This window comes from Cyprinodon tularosa, unplaced genomic scaffold, assembly GCF_016077235.1.
Source record: "Cyprinodon tularosa strain WSP-4 unplaced genomic scaffold, ASM1607723v1 ctg881, whole genome shotgun sequence".
Taxonomy (NCBI): domain Eukaryota; kingdom Metazoa; phylum Chordata; class Actinopteri; order Cyprinodontiformes; family Cyprinodontidae; genus Cyprinodon; species Cyprinodon tularosa.
This window is the reverse complement of record NW_024039653.1, coordinates 75,568-81,816: the sequence shown is the minus strand read 5'-3', so window position 1 is coordinate 81,816 and position 6,249 is coordinate 75,568. Positions and strand designations below refer to the sequence as shown.

Genomic DNA, 6,249 nt, shown 5'->3' with positions numbered 1-6,249 from the left:
TCAAGGGGTACAGAAAAGCATGAAATAACAAACAGGGCAAGGGATTCAAACTAATTAAGAGCTGCATAAGTAAAATTTCCCTTCAATTAGGTTTAATTAAACTAATATTTCTTATTAGGTCAATATACATTCAGGATTTTGCGATTAATTTATGCAAAAATTACAGTTTTTTATAAAAATCTAAATGAGAATTCAAGAAAAGCTGATAAATTCACCTGTAAAAAGTAGAGCATTAAAAAAAAACATTTAGTAGACTCTACTGGGATCCTATCTCCATACCACTAAACCTTATTATCACCTTATTGTTTCTGAATTATTAGTAAAACAGAATTTGTAAAGAAAAAAAAAAAGTAACAAAGTATTATGTCTTCAGTGCAGGGGCCATAACAGGGGCCAGGACATGAGCTACAGGGGCACTGGCCCCCGTTGGCCCCTGTCTAGAACCGCCCATGTTTATATCCGTACGGTTCTGGTGGAAAAGTGATGTTTCATCAGTAATCGCTGCGTTTTATTGATAAATGTTGGTGGAAACGTTCTGAAGGTGGAACAGGCTGAACTTTGCAGCATGCTAGCTCTGATGGTTTCCCTTTAACTACCGTTTCCTGTTAAAAATCTCGGTGGAGGAAGCATCATGCTCTGGGCTACTGGTGTTCAACTGGAACCATTAATGAGGCCCAGTTCTGACCCAGAACGGAGACCTCAGACAGAAACTCTCGGGTCGCCTGAGGACAGACACAGGAACTGCTGAAGCCATAGCGGGTCAGTAGTCCAGGCAGGGTGCGGCGTTCTGAAGGAGGTTCTGTCCTGACGGCGTGCGGGGAGGAGCTCCTCCTGCAGCCAGATGTTTCCTGCTCTTCTCCTGAGTTCCCTTTGAGGTTAAAAGCTTCAGAACCTGGTTGGTTGGAGGAAGAGGAGGCTCAGAAACAGCTGATCTGGGTGCTGAGAGGCGGAGAGAGAAAGTGAAAGAGAGTGAGCGTGCATCGTGTTCACGCTGAGGGAAAGTGAGCGTCGGCCGGCCCTTCTTCCTCCCTCCCCATCTTCCTCTTTCTCAGCCCTCCTCTCTCTCTCTCTCTCAGCTGCAGTTAAAATGTCGGCAGTGTAGCTCTTCCTCTGCCTTCTCCTCCTCACCCTCATCTGTCTTTTCTCACCACAAGAGGAAACCTTTTTCCTGGTCGTGTTTCGGTCTGTGAGGCTTGATGGATGCCTGCTAGCTGAGCGAGGACTTTTCTACGGAGCCGTTCCTCCGTGGTTTCCTGGGCCGAAGGGAAAGGTAATCCGCCCATAAATCCTTGCAGATTGAGCTGCGTCAGTGTGTGAGCAGGCAGCAGCTGTGAGGTGGTATCAGAGCGGGGGGGTTCCTCCTCGTTGGCGAGGCGTGGACGTGTTTGCATGTAGGAGAAAAAATGACTGCAGCTCCTTTGAAAGCTTTCTCTCCGCCTCTTTTACGGAGTCTCCCTGAGAAACGGCGCTCTGGGTTCAGCAAATTTTTCAGCTGCTCCCCGAGCAGACCAGAGGCTGCTCAGCCCAACATGGCCGCCGGCTGCGGACGCAGTATTGATTGCATTATCTGCCGTCAGATGAATCAGCTCTGAGAGGCCAGACGTCGGTCATGTGACTCGTTCCAAAGGTTGGGCTGGCAGAGTTTCTGTCTTCCCACTCTTCTCTGCTCTGGTTGCGTAATGTTCCTCTGAGGAGGGAGAAAAGGGCGTTTTTAGAGTTACTCATTGATTGGACGCCGTCAGCGAGCCTCAGGGAGTATAGAGAACAGATTCTCCTCCTGGGAACAAACAGACAGCTGCTCTCTGTCACATCAGAGGAACCAAGAAAACCGCAATCAGTCCCTTTGAGAGGATCCAGATTACCAGATGCACTTGAATGCACCATGAAATCCCAGCTCTCTAGAGGCAGCTGGATTTGGACCTGGTTCTGTTTACGTTTAGTTCGCTGACATGAAGCTCTGCTTCAGTCCACCTTCATTCCTCTCCTGCAGCAGAAATCTATGAGGAACCACAGCGTTCCCCACAGAACGCCGCCTTCTCTGCTCCTACGGTTCCATTCAGACATCAGCTGAGGCTCAGAAACCAGTTAAAGGAAAAGTCTGCTCATATTCTGAAAGTCCTTTAAATATGAAATTATTCCATCCTGTTCAATAAATGATCAGTGTTTTTAATTCAGAGTAATTTTCATTTGAATGTGCTTTCATGGAGGCATCCATGTTTGTCAAAGAACACTACTGCCACCTACTGGTTTGTGACGTCACGGTGCGGTATCGGCTGTTGATCAAGTCCCAGTGCTGTATCTGGTGTTTGTCACAACGCGCTATTATCCAAGTCATCTTGAAAACATTCTTCTTCCAAATGTTGTGGAAAATGTCCTGAGTGGGTAGCATCCAGAATTTACTCGAAACGAAGTCATTTAGAATGTTTTTAGAGCATAAACAGTAGTGTATAGGATTTCCTGAAAGCGCGCACCTGCGCGCTCACGACGCTACGGAAGCCGGCAGACCAAACCAGCGCATTCAGCTCGGCAAAGAACTCATGCTCTTCCTCAACACTGAAGTCCTCAGACATTTTTCTTTCGTTGTTTCTTTCTTTGCACAGGTAAACGGCACATTTCTTCTTCTACGCTTGCATTATTGGAAGAGCAGACGCTGAATGCGCACTTTCATCTGGTTTGGTCTGCCGGCTTCCGTAGCGTCATGAACGCGCCGGCGCGCGCTTTCAGGAAATCCTATACACTACTGTTTATGCTCTAAAAACATTCTAAATGACTTCGTTTCGAGTAAATTCTGGACGCTACCCACTCAGGACACTTGGAATACATTGGACGAGCAGTATGGAGGAATATTGACACGTTTTTTGTGGACTTTTATGGACCTTTCTGTCTCGGGCACCATAGACCTCCATTATTTGAATGTCAGCAGACAGCAAGAAGCCTCCCAGATCTCCAGATGCATTTGAGATATCAAAAAAGTACTCCAGAGTGTTGTTCAGCATGGGGGTGAGTATAAAATGAAGGCTTATCATGTTTTGGGTGTACTATTCCTGCTCCGCCTGCTGGATGTCTGCAGGTTCACACACTGCTTCTCATTTTTCTCTATTTTATTTATTTAACACTGTTGGAATGGAACTTCTTCACACACTGATTCTCTTTTTAACATATATCATACTGCACACATTGAACCTTTTGTCGGCTTGTTTCATCATATCCACAAAGTCTTTATCCTCAAACAGACTTCCCTTCCTTCCTGTACCTCTGATCTAGCTGTGGTGTCACTGTGTCAGGAATCTAGTTGGGAGGAAGAAATTGAAACGATTAATATCCACAGTATCAGTAGAACATCTTTCTTCTACGACAGAGAGACAGACAGACACAGGCACATTTGTCAATGGCCAATACATTTCATCTGGTCTTAGTCTCTGTAACAAAAATCTTTTTTTATTTTCGTCATATTTTTATTTTCTGGAAACAATTTTTGTGTGTTATCGTCTCTCTGGTAACACTGGTGTGTGGAGAATTTTTATTCTGTACACTGTGATATATATGTTAAAAAGAGAATCAGTGTGTGGGGAATTTCTATTATTTACAAAAAAAAAGTGACTAAAATGACTAACTTTGACTAAGACTAAAATAGATTTTGTCTTTATGACTAAGACTTAATTAAAAAAAGCTGACGAAATTAACACTGGTTCCAACACTACTTTAGTCCTGATCATGGGAAGGATGTGAGCTTGACTAGAGGTGGAAATTTCATCAGGAAGACATTAGATCATTTTTAGCGACAATATTATGTTTCATAGTTCAATTCAAGTAATCATAAAGTCTGATGCTACGTTCAGACCGAACGGCATCAAAGGAGCTTCTGCTGCTTAATCTCTGATCTGCATTAAGGTCAGCCGTCCAGTAAAGTGTGTCCAGATGCTTCTGCTGCTCCTGTGTTCAATGCAGAGAGCAGCTTTGCTATATTTGCTGTGATCAGCAGGTAAAAATGTGTTTGAATCTATTTTGAAGTGAGAAAGTCCTCCTGAAAACATGGTCTGTGCAGTCAGTTCCTCCAGATTACCATCCTGCCTTCAAAGATTATTTCTCTGTGGGAGCCGCTCAGACCCCCACATACCGGCGCTGCGCTGTCACTGGGAATCCCCAGCAGCAGCTGCCTCAGGCCCACTCACCTCTTGGGGGTTTTCCTCTACTGTTGGTGGCGGCTGGAAGTAGATGTTAGCGTTTTTCAGGTCTGTGCTACAAACTGCAGGCAGCAGGATAATAAGATCGAACATATTCTGCCAGCAGGTTTCTACATTTTAAGTTAATTTAGGCGTTAATAAACAGTTTCAGAGGAGTGATCATAGCGCTCTGCATCAGCAGTGCTGTGTCTGTCTCCCTGCCAGCTCCCAGATCAGCTTCTCTGATTGGTTGATGTGGCGCATCCAGCAGCTAAAGTTCCATTTTTCCAACTCCAGCAGCTGCTGCTTGTGGAATTATGAACATTTGAGGGAAGTTTCTGGGGTAAAACAGGGCGACTAATTGGTCCTGTTTTAGTAAAGGCCGTAGCATTGCTAGCTAAAAGCCTGGTCGTCATGTCTGAACTCCTGCCGCTCCTCCCTCTGATCCATCCTGGAAGTCCAGGATTCATCTGTTCTCCTTCCTTCTGGTTTCATGTTCTCTATTTGATGAAACTGTCTCATCTTCTTCATCATCACCTGTTTAGAAGGAGAAAAGTTTCCCTGTTATAAAGAAGCTGCTGTTTGTGTTTTCAGGTGTTTAAGCCTCTGGTTGGGAAGGACCTGCTGTCTTCAGTAACGGCTGTGGAGTTCTTATTGGACCGACAGCTGGACTTTGTCTGCGACCAGTCAGCCTGCAAACCGTACCAGGTAATAAAAACACGGCAGTAAAAGTCTGAACTATGCAAACTAGATTTCATTCATTTTGGTATCAGAAGAAGCAAGCAGCTGCTGTGGTTAACACCAGAGGAATAACACCTTTAAACCGTGCTTGCTTCATTTTATTAGATTAAAAACAAAGCAAACTAATAAAACACTGTTTTTTTTCCTGTTTTTGCGGTTAAATTAAAGAAAAGCTTAATATTAAAATCTCCGACCAAATTTTTTATCACTTTATGATAAAAGCAGCTGCAATAGGCCAATATTAATTTCATTAAATTGTTCAAACCCTTTTAGTCGTATTTACCCTGTTTTCAGTTTTTCCAACGTTTTTTACAAACTTGGACACAAACCTGCCGGGAACGATTTTTACCTGCAGCCACTCTGCTAATCACTGCTCACATTCAAACAACCTTGATTGTTACTTATTCCAATAAAATTATTTTTGTTAAACTTTAACATAAAAACAGTGAAGTTTTATTTTTGCAATCTCATCTTTATCAACAGAAAACTAAGAATGAACCGGACCCCGGTTTTTCTTCCTTCCCCTGATTATTATTTATTGATGTATTTTACACCAAATAAACATTTTAGAAATAAAAAAATCAATAGATCGAGTTCTGAAAAACAACCTGAAATAAGACAAAGTTTCAGACCTGCGAGTTTAATTCAGAACAATCTTCTGTTTTGCTTCCAACATGTTAACTTTGTTTAACGCCTAAAGTGACTGGGGTTAAGGAGCGGGTAGAAAGCAGGAAGTAAAGGTGAGGGACTGGGTGGGGTTAACTAGCGGGTAGAAAGCAGGAAGTAAAGGTGAGGGAGGGGGTGGGGTTAACGAGCGGGTAGAAAGCAGGAAGTAAAGGTGAGGGAGGGGGTAGGGTTAACGAGCGGGTAGAAAGCAGGAAGTAAAGGTGAGGGAGGGGGTGGGGTTAACGAGCGGGTAGAAAGCAGGAAGTAAAGGTGAGGGAGGGGGTGGGGTTAACGAGCGGGTAGAAAGCAGGAAGTAAAGGTGAGGGAGGGGGTGGGGTTAACGAGCGGGTAGAAAGCAGGAAGCAAAGGTGAGGGAGGGGGTGGGGCTAACGAGCGGGTAGAAAGCAGGAAGCAAAGGTGAGGGAGGGGGTGGGGCTAACGAGCGGGTAGAAAGCAGGAAGTAAAGGTGAGGGAGGAGGTGAGGTTAACGAGCGGGTAGAAAGCAGGAAGCAAAGGTGAGGTAATGGGTGGGGCTAACGAGCGGGTAGAAAGCAGGAAGCAAAGGTGAGGGAGGGGGTGGGGCTAACGAGCGGGTAGAAAGCAGGAAGCAAAGGTGAGGTAATGGGTGGGGCTAACGAGCGGGTAGAAAGCAGGAAGCAAAGGTGAGGGAGGGGGTGGG

At 44.8% G+C, this 6,249-nt stretch overlaps 1 protein-coding gene across 1 annotated transcript in view; it reads left to right on the top strand.

Moving 5' to 3' along the window:
- Positions 1-1,120: 1,120 nt before the first annotated feature.
- The window catches only part of jmjd1cb (jumonji domain containing 1Cb), a 50,849-nt gene continuing 45,720 nt past the window's right edge, over positions 1,121-6,249 (top strand). The window contains 2 exon segments of the mRNA XM_038273664.1: positions 1,121-1,270; positions 4,758-4,871. The gene's annotated coding sequence lies outside the window, so the exon portion shown is untranslated.